At 39.5% G+C, this 12,077-nt stretch overlaps 1 protein-coding gene across 2 annotated transcripts in view; it reads left to right on the forward strand.

Moving 5' to 3' along the window:
* The first annotated feature begins 6,565 nt into the window (after nucleotides 1-6,565).
* LOC117406665 (cAMP-specific 3',5'-cyclic phosphodiesterase 4B-like) overlaps nucleotides 6,566-12,077 on the forward strand; it is a 100,755-nt gene continuing 95,243 nt past the window's right edge. For both annotated transcript variants that reach the window (XM_059031521.1, XM_034010880.2), the window contains exon 1: nucleotides 6,566-6,781. The gene's annotated coding sequence lies outside the window, so the exon portion shown is untranslated. The remainder of the gene's footprint in view (nucleotides 6,782-12,077) is intronic.

Raw genomic sequence — 12,077 nt, forward strand, 5'->3', positions numbered from 1 at the left:
AGCATGTAGTAGATACGTTTGATTGGATAAATAAGTTCTCTGCCATTGCTAGAGTGTTATCTAGTGAAAGCCACATATTGAAGTTGGCAATGGGTTCAGACAAGTGAACTGAAGTGTTGCAGACCTGACCTGCATGTATAGTTAGTTATGCTTTTGAGGTTACTTTATATAGTTTGGTTTGATTACAATGATTCTAAAAACTCTCTAATCATTCATTTCATTTCAGGCAGGTTTTCTTTTGAGGAGCTCACAACAGACATCTTTCTTATCAATCCGCGTAACCAAGAAAAACTGTAATGGTGGACCGAGCTTATTGAAAATGTTAAGAGGAGAAGTGAGTTGGCTGATAGCAATTATGACTGTTTATGTAGCTGTAGTTTGATGTACTATCATTGTTATTATTAGTAGTAGTTGTTCTTCAATAGTTCTTTGCAGGGCCTCACTTATATCTCTTTAAGACACATTCCAGCTTTTTTCACACTATTGCATGATGTGTTTGAACTGTGGGCAGCTGCAGATATTTTTGCATCAGGAGATGAAGAATTGCTTGAAGGTAATAAGCTTGCGTGCTCTGAATGCTACCCTTCAATATTCTAATAAAAAAAAAAAAGATATATAAAAAATAATCTTGGACAATCCCAGACAAATATTTATCCATTTTGTTCATTAAAGGGGCCTAGAAAAATAATATATATATATAAAAATCTGGTGAACATGGTGAATAAACATGTTTGCCTGAGAATATATGCATTATTGAAATTAATATGACACCCAAAGTGTTATGTAAATTCCTTATAGAGCTAATAATAGTAGCCTATATTTGATCAAGTGAGACATTTTTCATGCCACTAGTTATTAAGTGTGAGATGTGTGCTTGAGATGCAGCAGAATTTAATTTGACAGGAAATTAGCCATCTGACAGGTATACTATATTAACAGCACCCCCGCTCTAAGAAATTGCAAATCTGAAACGAGCAACTAAAACAATGGCACAGCATTTCAAAAACTCTGCACCCCCAACTGCAATCACTGAAGAACGAATCAGCTGCTTGACAGGTGGCCTGTTACTCTCTCATCAACATCCTTGTCCACTGAAGAATTAAAACATCTTTTCACCATGTGCTGACTTTCTAAACCAAGTGAATTGAGATGGGTGTATTTCATTTTAATGTGTAGCACCTCGTTTCTGGATCCTAAGAAAGTATTTCCGATGGAATATGTCCATTCTATAAAAGGGCATGTCATTTTCAACATGGTTGCTAACCCCACATTTGCACATTATTTATCATTTATTTTCTATTCTTTTTTTAAAATCAGTATTCATATCAGCCGCGGTTTACTGCTTCAAAGTGCATGGCGTGTGTGCGAGCGCTGGTGCGTGTTTGTGTATTTGTGGGATGTGTTGAGGGAGAAGGGGCTCACCTGATAGAATAAATCATATCAAAGAGCAAAGTGACATCCAGATTGCAACTCACATTTGTGAACATTATCCCTTATGTTTATTGCATTGCAATCAGTTTCCTGGAGTCTCTGTATCCAAAGTAATCATTGGGATGTTCTTTGTTTGCCAAGAGAACAGCATTTCAATTTTGTCTGAACTTCGTCCATCTGTGCTTCCCTTGTTTACAGTGAAAGCCTCCTGTATGAAGCAAGCAGCCCCCACCCCCCGTCAGCTGCACACATGCCTTGTGAGAGAGCGATGGATACTGAGTTAGACTTGACATGCTCTTTTATCCCTGTTAGAGAACCCAGTTTCTGTTTTTTTTTTTTTTTTTTGCTATTTAGGTAAAAAATGAATCACATGGAATGTTTTCAACACACAGACTAAACCATGGTATTTTTCCTTTGTTTGACTGAATCTTCTCTTTGTGCGTGTCTAGTGACTAAACAATGTTGTTTCTTCACACCAAAAAAACTATTTAGCTAACCAAAATATTTTTTTTGCATAATTTACATAAAGTATGCTACAAGCCAAACTTAATGCACCCTGATGGCTGCATATATTCAATTTGCATGACTGGACAACAATTGTGCATTTAAAAAATCCTTACATTCAGACTATGCCCTTGAATAAAAGATGTAATGGATAGTAGAGTACAATGGCAAACATAATGATCTAGTGCTCTGGCTTTTGGCTTACATCAGTAACTACATAAAATCAATTAGGTGCAGTACTTGGCACTATTTTTCAGATGACCAACAAGTGACGATATCACAGCCTACACATAAACATTATTCATTATGAGTCTGCATCATAACTCAACATTTCTCAAGTGCATTCTGCCTCTCTTTTTTCTCAAGTATGCAATAAAACAGCATTGCACTTATTTGTGTGAAAATTAGGCTTTAAAATAAAACAGAAAGAATCAATTTGAATTCTAAATTGATGTGTTACTAAACATGTGGCGTTCTGGCATATCAACGAGAGTTTCTAATACCTGCCGCAAAACCCTTAGCTTGTATATATACTGGACTTAGTTACAGTGGCTGTATTTTTTTATAGTTGCTCATTCAGTTCCTTTCTTAAACAATACGTCATTGCCTGGCCTTGTCATTCAGCAACTTAATTTATTTATTTATCAATTAATTTCCCCTCCGTTTTCCTACTAAAACATATAACCCCAGTTAATCTGATTTACACGTTCCTGCCTTGCTCTGTTTCAAACATAATCTCCAAAACATTGTTAGCGACAAACCCTCTAAGCCCAGCAGTACAGTATGTGAAAAACCTCCATGGAGCACAGGAACACAACAAAATAAATATTTCATTCATGTCTGGCTGCCTCGGTTCTCTAACACAGGTACTGCTCTCAGGTGATTTTCCTCTGTCATTACAAGCTTTACATGCTTTCATTTATTTATAATTAAATACTGCTTGTTTTTTCATATTTATTTATCTTTAGAAAGCAGACATATTTCCGCTTGTGATTTGATAAGCTTTACAAACACAAATGCTGTAAATGACAACCTCTTTACACAGGTTATCGTCAGAGGCCATGAGACTGGGTCCTGAGACAGGAAAATGTAGCTTCATTAATTGCCTGTATTTACTTGATCCTTTCAATTTGTCTGCCGTTATTGGTTTTCATTTCACATTGTGTAATAAATTGTATTTTTTCAACATGTTTTTTTCAAGCCCCCTTCCTTCTTATCTGTGTGTTTTTTTGTGACGGAATTAGATTTTTGCCTGGTAACTTACAAGAGCTTATTATAAATGAAAATGTAGCACTAGAGGACTAGACAAGCCAGGAAATAAAGTCTGGAGAATCTCTGGGGATGATGTCAAGCACTGAGAACAGAACTTTTTTTTTGGGGGGGGGGGTTGCCTTGAAAACAGAACTAATGACTTTACAGTCTTTTGAATAACTAGATTCTAATAGCGGAACAACCGCTAATGAACTGTGTGTGGGGTGGCGTCCTCAATCAATCTGTGCAATGGTAATTAAAAATGGTAGCTGGAAGCCCACTGAACTGTTCTTGTAAAGCCAGCCTCGTAATTGGAATGATAGATTCTTCCGTTGTATTTCTAGACAGATCGAGAGAGCTACATACCATTTCCCATTAGTGGATAATTTATTGAACTGTGAATTATCAATATCACCAGCCTTAATCCCATTAAGGTGCAGAACGGTATAGAGCCGGAGCAAATTCAATATTGGATCTATCCTTCTTGTCATTTCTGCCATGGAGGACACTGAAGTACTACGCATAAGACTTTATATTTAGTGGTCAGTTGTTGTTTGATGCCCTGCCTCACAGTTCTGTGGGCATCCCTTTCAAGAGGTCTCGTTTTACTAGGTATACTTACTATAACATGTACTTCTTTCAAAGCTACAGAACGAATAGAACAAATAATTATCTAAAAAGTATTACATTAGCTGGAACCCCTTTAAAACATGTAAGCCACAGCAGGTTCCAAACTTGATAATGTCATTCCATTTTCTCTAGCAATCGACAACAAAGGTTCATTGGCATATTCATATCATCTTGTTCTTTAAATGTTGTGTCAGGGGGTCAGAGGTCGACAGAGAGTGCCACCCCTTTCAGGGGTCTTCCAGACACTGCTTTGTGTGTGTGTGCGCGTTGTATTTTTAGTTCAATACATTCCAAAGAGTAGAAATGTCACAGGATGTATTGCCAATTAGCAGTAATTTCCAATTCAAATTCTACATTCATTTTTAATCGACCCCACGATTGTAAAATTCTGCCATCAATTAATCTAACTTTTAAAAAAAAAACACGTTCCATTTAATCTCCCAGTAAAAATACATATTGACACCAGTAGCAGAGCTGTACGTGGAAGCTCTACAGGTATATAGCTTGAATGAAAAAAGAACAATTGTATCCAACAAATCAAAAGCACATGCTGTTGTTTATATAATAGGAACCTGTAGTGAAGGTTACTGTGCTGTGAACATGTTGTGTAGCAGACTGGAGGTGGTGTGGTCCAGTGGTTAAAGAAAAGGGCTTGTAACCAGGCTGTCCGCGGTTCAAATCCCACTTCAGCCACTGACTCATTGTCTGACCCTGAGCAAGTCACTTAACTTCCTTGTGCTCCGTCTTTCGGGTGAGACGTAGTTGTAAGTGACTGTGCAGCTGATGCATAGTTCACACACCCTAGTCTCTGTAAGTTGCCTTGGGTGAAGGCATCTGCTAAATAAACAAAGAATAATAATAATAACCTGTAGTAAAGGTCACTGTGCTGTGAACATGTTGTGTAGCATACACAATATAAAGAGTTTCAAGTTCTTTTCCGATGACAGTGTGATTATGTACCAGAGTGTCAGAGAATATATGTTCCCCCTGAAAATCTGTCCCCCCAGGAATGAATATCCGTTTCCCCAAGGAACCAATATTTGGGAATGTTTGTACCCCCTATTTTTTTTGTAACAAAATAATCTTTCTTTGCATACAAGTATATTTATCCACTCTCATCTAAATATTTGGGGGAACCAATACTCGTCTACAAAGTTGATTTGCCTCTTTTCTTGACACTTGTCAGAATATGTAACACGAAGGGAGCGGAGCATACCAGTAGGACTCATTCTATTTCTAACACTGAAATTAAAATGATGCCATGACTCTTTCCACAACCCAGAAGCATCATATGGATTTGTTTGATTCTTTAACCTACAGTGGTCTCATATATAACTTTATTAAAAGGTAGCATGACTGTTTAGCATTTTGTTTGTAAGGTTTCATTTTATTTATGGAACAAGGATTCTCTATAAGAACTATACCCTGGTGAAACGGGCCTATTGTTAATATAATAAAGCAGTCAAATAAAATGAACATAAATCTGCTGGGGTTGTGATTAAATAGATTAGCAAACATTCCCATCTCGCAGGTCCGCTTCGAATCACCTAGCTGCTATACTTTCACATAATTGTTTAGTACTCTTTATGTAAGCAAAGCCATTTCTATTGCTAATGCAACCAGGCACAACAAAAGGCACTGACTGCCCGTGTCTGCATCAGGGCCTTTGAAAAACCTCCAAGGCTAACGGCTAGCCTTCTTCTAAAGGATGCTTAGAAATGAGAGCTGTACACTGGAGTTATTGAAGTTCAATATGTTACACAGCTTGGAGTTCATTCCCAGAGGTCTTGTTCAAACCACATGAAAACAAAGCAACCTTACAAAAACATACAAGATCCAATTCCATATATCAGCAGTAGACTCTGCATATACTAGCTGACTTTATATATGTGCATACGTCTATGATTTCAGATGCAACGCTATGATTAGTTGTATTGAAAAAAGCCCAAGGAGTAGCCCTATTGATCCCTGCTCAGTCCGTTTAGGAGAATGTCATCTGTTTATTATTATTATTTTTTTTAATTTATATTTTATTATGAATTTAAAGGACGGAATACTTTTTCTGCATTCTTACCATTTGTGTCCTTAGACCATTAGTGTATCTGCAGATTAGATCTTCTCTGTTTGTGTTTTTTGTACACAATGTCAACATGGAAGCCGTTCTTCAGCTGTGTAGAAAGAAAAGTAAACAGAGTGCAGTCTTGAAAGATAACAAGTTTAGTGTACTGAAGAAGGGCTTTCTTTCGCTCTCTTGATTCAAGAGGAGAAAGCCATCTCTGCACGTAACGGGCAAGCGGCGCAGGCACGAAACATACTGGATGGAGCACAGAAACGAAACGAAGCGGGCGATGGATGTATAACCTGCTCCATTCTGAAATAAAACCACTTGAATTGTTTTCTGAAGCTTGGCGGATTCGTTCTGCCTCTCTATCCATTGATAGAGAAGTATGAGGATAAATAAATATGTGATTTCCTCTGAATGGGCATGCGGTTCATTGAAAAAACGTTTTTAATGACAAAACCGACTCGCTCAATCAATATACGATATACTGTGTAGACCGAGAACAAACAAGAAAAAATCACGAACTGTCTATCAACCCTGTGCATGTGGTTTAGGCAGAGCACGGCGATTTTTCAAAATGCAAACCCCAGAAAGATTTACAGAAGAAAAATAAAATTGAAAAAGGTCCGTACCATTTTCCACCCAGGGTTAAAAAGTGGCAACTGTAAACAGTGAGGTGTGTCGCTGTTTAGGTTAGGGGCACCCAAGAGCGGTGACAACGATTCAGTCTGAACACGTGAACTGCACCACACACCGGAGAGTACAAATGCGAGATCCACTCAAGATTTTACTCGAGTGGGGAACAAAAGGAGAGGTGGAGCCTTAACAGCTTGTTTTTTTTTTGTTCTGGAGTCCTGCACATTGCACAGAAGGAGTCCTTCTCAACAGTAGAGTGATTTCGAGGTAAGCGTGCCTCTTGTTATGTTGATGGTATCCCATTCAGTTGTTCTTTTGTGTAGCCGTGCTACCGTCTTGGAAATGCAATGGCTCATAAAGCTGATCTTTTTTAATCAAATTAGATATTTAGCGACCTTTCACGAACTTAGACCAAAGAAAAGTTACACGCGGATACAAGTTAGTCAGGTATTTAGGTTACGTGTATATCTATATCTATATCTATCTATCTATCTATCTATCTATCTGTCTATCTATCGATCTCTCTATCTATCTATCTATCTATCTATCTATCTATCTATCTATCTATCTATCTATAAATAAACGTGTGTACTTTTTTTTGATAATATGGGAAATTGTTTAGCCTACAATTTAATTTGTATTAAGCACTGTACATCATGCAGTGATGAATTTAAAAAAATAAACACAATTCTCTTCAGTATTCCTTGTAATATTTTGAGCTAGAATGTGATACACAGAACAAAATAGTTATCTCCTGAAAACACGGGCGACATCAGGGAGTGCGGTTTGAAATCTTTCTATTTAGAGCCTTTGTTGGCTGATGTACAGTTTTGAGGTGAACAATCTATTGAGAAAAAAAAGCAGTCATGAGGTTTGGTACACCTGGGACTTTTGTGCAGTTGATAGTCAGCTCATACAGCGTCAGTCGGAGATTTTAAAAAAATATATAAATAAATAAATAAAAACGGTGATGAGCGATTGAAGTGAAAATGTAAGTCTGTTTCTGTGTGTTGTATTAAAGTCGTTGTGCAGGAGGCTCAGCTACCTGGAGTTAAGAAACATTTGAATCAATTGGGCCCACACAGCTGAGTCATTTTCACTGCTGCCAAGGTCCGTTGTCAGTCGGAGATTTTTAGTGACATTTGAAGGCGAATGTTGCTGTAGTAATTTTAAATGAGGTTTAAAGGAGCTCATTTTCTAGAATCGAGAACTACAACAGGACACGAATGCTTCAATCAAAAGGAGGGATTCTGCTGACAACAGAAGGATGACGCGTTACTCCACAGCTTACTTTGTGTAGCTTTTATTTCCTTTGCAAATTGGGGTTGTGGCACTGATCACGAAAACACCTAGAATTTGACTTTAAGTCTAGCACTGCGGAGTTGGAGAACACGAGAAGCGGGTTGGGAGGGGGAGGGGGTAGTAGTGTTCTGTCATTCCTGATGAATTATTTATTTAGCAGGTGCCTTTATCCAAGGTGACTTAAAGAGACTAGGGTGTGTGTAAGATTGGTCTAATATTTGATATCTATCTATCTCTCTCTATATATTTTTTGAAAATGCAGTTATTCCTATGGTTATCTATAGCCCACCCCCGTGATTGAAAGTAATGTAGCTATTGAAATTACTAAACAATATCATGATAAACTCCAATAGTTACATCTGGTGATGTCTTGCAAATTGATTTCTAATGGATGTTCTTGTTTTTATTTTTGCCTGTTATGTATGCCTGTTTTGCCTGTTTGTCAGATTATAGGCCTACCCTATTGCTTGTTTATGTGATAGCATACAAAACCATGCATAATCTAGCAGTAAGCATTTCAGGGGGCTTTGGAACTGACTGTATTCTGCAGTGAGCGTAAAGCTTTTTAACTGCCCAGTGTGAAATGCAGCTCTTCTGTAAGTCTATTGTCAGATGGTGGACTTTTAAGCAGAACAACTTACCTTGTGGAACACCTCAAACAATATTAAGATATAATAATGCACTGTGTGTTAACTGCAAACTAAAAGGGCACATTAGTGCAACACCCAATAACTTCATCAGTTTAACAGCAGCAGTCAGGAACACCACTGGGGTAGACTGCAAACAAGCGCTTGAGGGACTCTGCTCCATCTGTTCTTTAGCTGCATGTCGCTGCCTCTGAGATGGCACATTGGTCAGGCAGGTCAATCTCCAGTTAGGATTGTAATGAATATTTAAGAACTTTTCCACTTAGCTGAGGCATTCCACAGGGCTCAGTCCTTCAGCAAATTCTAGCTAATTCTGATAAACATTTACACACATTCTGCCTCCAGGGATCATTGCAAAACGGCACTATTCTGAAGCCCATTAATATCCCCTGAACATAATATGAATAGTAGTTACGAAGTATGCTTGTTTTTTGTACTGCAGATCAGCTGTGTACAGTGCTGTAACAGCTGTATGTGTACAGTATGTTATACCTAAAAAGATATCTGCAATCTAGACATCTCCTGAGCACAATTTCTCAAATTGGTATATAGCTACGAGCATTCCCTGCCAAATGTTCTTGAAGAAAATGCCATTGAGACACCCATTGCATTGCAGTTTGAGCCATTTCAGATTGCTATGTTTTATAGAAACATCTGATCTTAATTTGAAACCGCATGTAGATTTTATACAGGTAATGCAGTTTAGTAAATCTCAACTTATCCCCCGGTGGATATTAGTCACAAAACCACCATGGAACCTGTGCAGTTGTCAGTCTTTGTTCTACATACTGCATACCAATGAATATACGCTTTGGTTACCTTCTTTACAATTGGTACCGTTGTTAATTTGTAAAACCTCTGCTTTGTATAACCACTTTGGGTGGGGTCCTGTGTGCTGAGAATGTGTTTAGAGTTGGCGGAAGGGAATTAGGTCAGAGAATCCAGAAAAATTGTGGAAAGGAACAGGAATGTCAGTCCCTGAAGGTAGCCACACCCAAACAGCATCCACACCCAAACAGCATCCACACCCACGCAGCATCCGCACCCAAACACCATCCACACCCAAACAGCATCCACACCCAAACAGCATCCACACCCACACAGCATCCGCACCCAAACAGCATCCGCACCCAAACAGCATCCGCACCCAAACAGCATCCGCACCCAAACAGCATCCGCACCCAAACAGCATCCGCACCCACACAGCATCCGCACCCACGCAGCATCCACACCCAAACAGCATCCACACCCACACAGCATCCACACCCACACAGCATCCACACCCACACAGCATCCACACCCACACAGCATCCACACCCACACAGCATCCACACCCACGCAGCATCCGCACCCAAACAGCATCCACACCCACGCAGCATCCACACCCACACAGCATCCACACCCACACAGCATCCACACCCAAACAGCATCCGCACCCACGCAGCATCCGCACCCACGCAGCATCCACACCCAAACAGCATCCACACCCACACAGCATCCACACCCACACAGCATCCACACCCACACAGCATCCACACCCACACAGCATCCACACCCACACAGCATCCGCACCCACGCAGCATCCACACCCAAACAGCATCCGCACCCAAACAGCATCCACACCCACACAGCATCCACACCCACACAGCATCCGCACCCACACAGCATCCGCACCCAAACAGCATCCACACCCAGCAGCATCCACACCCACACAGCATCCGCACCCAAACAGCATCCGCACCCAAACAGCATCCACACCCAAACAGCATCCACACCCAAACAGCATCCGCACCCACGCAGCATCCACACCCAAACAGCATCCACACCCAGCAGCATCCGCACCCACACAGCATCCACACCCAAACAGCATCCACACCCAAACAGCAACTGCACCCAAACAGCATCCGCACCCAAACAGCATCCGCACCCAAACAGCATCCACACCCACACAGCATCCACACCCACGCAGCATCCACACCCAAACAGCATCCACACCCAAACAGCATCCACACCCACACAGCATCCACACCCAGCAGCATCACACTGGGCCCAGACAGAGCCTATATAAACCAAAGTCAGAGATTAGTTCAGAGAGTTTTCCTGACGGCCAACAAACACCATACTAATTTAGCAGGGGGAATTTGTAATGTAATCATTTTCAGAGAATAAGAACTAATTATCTTTGTAGTAAAAATCCAACACTGTAATACATTATTTGTGTCCTACAGTAGTTCTGTTATACTGAAAGGCAATCTGACTACAGTCTAACGAAAACATTAACTTATGGAAAGTTATGAACAGGTTGTATCTGTGAGATGAACTGACCCTGCACACAATACAAATCTGAAGCCTTGTCAATCCACTAGTTTTCAGCCAGGTTATATTGGATTCCTATTCATACCACACAGATGCAAGGTCTTCTATGAATATTTAAACTAGTGTTGCAGTTTGGGGTCACGTGATCTCACAACAAAAACAAATATATATATATATATATATATATATATATATATATATATATATATATATATATATATATATACACACACACACACACAGTCGCCAGCGCTTAGAATGGGTGCGTTTGTGTTGACGTGATTCACCCACAGTAAGCGATGGACGGTATAAACTCCCACACAATAACCTGACACTCAAAATGTCCCCCAATCACCAGTACATTAATCAAAACAAACACGCGTGTATCTTAGCTTCCTTAAACCTTTATCTTAACTTGATCCTTGAGTCCTCTCAGTTGTCTTGCAAGGATATCGCAATATGGTAACCAGTGCTGATTTGGAATTCACGTAACACATGATAGATTTTTTGTTTTTTTCCTAAAGGTTTATACAACAATGGTACAGTGCTTTAAATAAAATAGAAAGTTCCTGCTATATTGCAGAATTTAATTATTCATATTTTCATCTAAGAATACTCAAGGTGCCATGATTCAGAAATGAAGCCGGTGTACAGCAGATATAATTTTTCATTTTTAGCTTTGGTCGTTTGCCTAAAAAAAGAAAAGGGGAAAAAAAGAAGCCTTATTAATCTTCAGGAAAGAAAACCTCGTGCTGTTACAGCAGAATATATTCCAAAGGATGTCACAAAGTCCAGATATTCTACTGAAGATGCCATCTGTGTAGCTATTTAATCTGTAATAAACTACATTTAATTAATACATGTCTCACTTTTGTTCTGGTTGGAATATGGTCTCTGAACAACCAGTTCCCACCTTTTTAAATGGTCTTCCGTTTTTCAGCTTTCCGTCGGACTGAAGTCTCATTTTCCTCGGTACTGTACCAGATGGAAGGATAGTAATTTCAGAGGCTTTTAGGGCAGATGTGTCCTGGTGGAAATGCCTCACTAATTCCATGCTGTGCCAGTTTCAGTGAGTTGTGGGTCACTGTTAAGAGACAGTATCATTTGGTGTCGTGCTGGTAGACACATTTCTCTGCAGACTATCCTCCCTACATTTTTTTCTGACACATTCATGTTTTATTTTTTTATAGTCATACATTTTATAGAATTCTTGACGCTGTAGCATGATGATGATCTGTTATTGTTATTGTTATTGTTATTGATCTGTTATTGACTGACAGGCTGATAATCAATGTGAC

The sequence above is a fragment of the Acipenser ruthenus genome, chromosome 10 (assembly GCF_902713425.1).
Source record: "Acipenser ruthenus chromosome 10, fAciRut3.2 maternal haplotype, whole genome shotgun sequence".
Classification (NCBI taxonomy): domain Eukaryota; kingdom Metazoa; phylum Chordata; class Actinopteri; order Acipenseriformes; family Acipenseridae; genus Acipenser; species Acipenser ruthenus.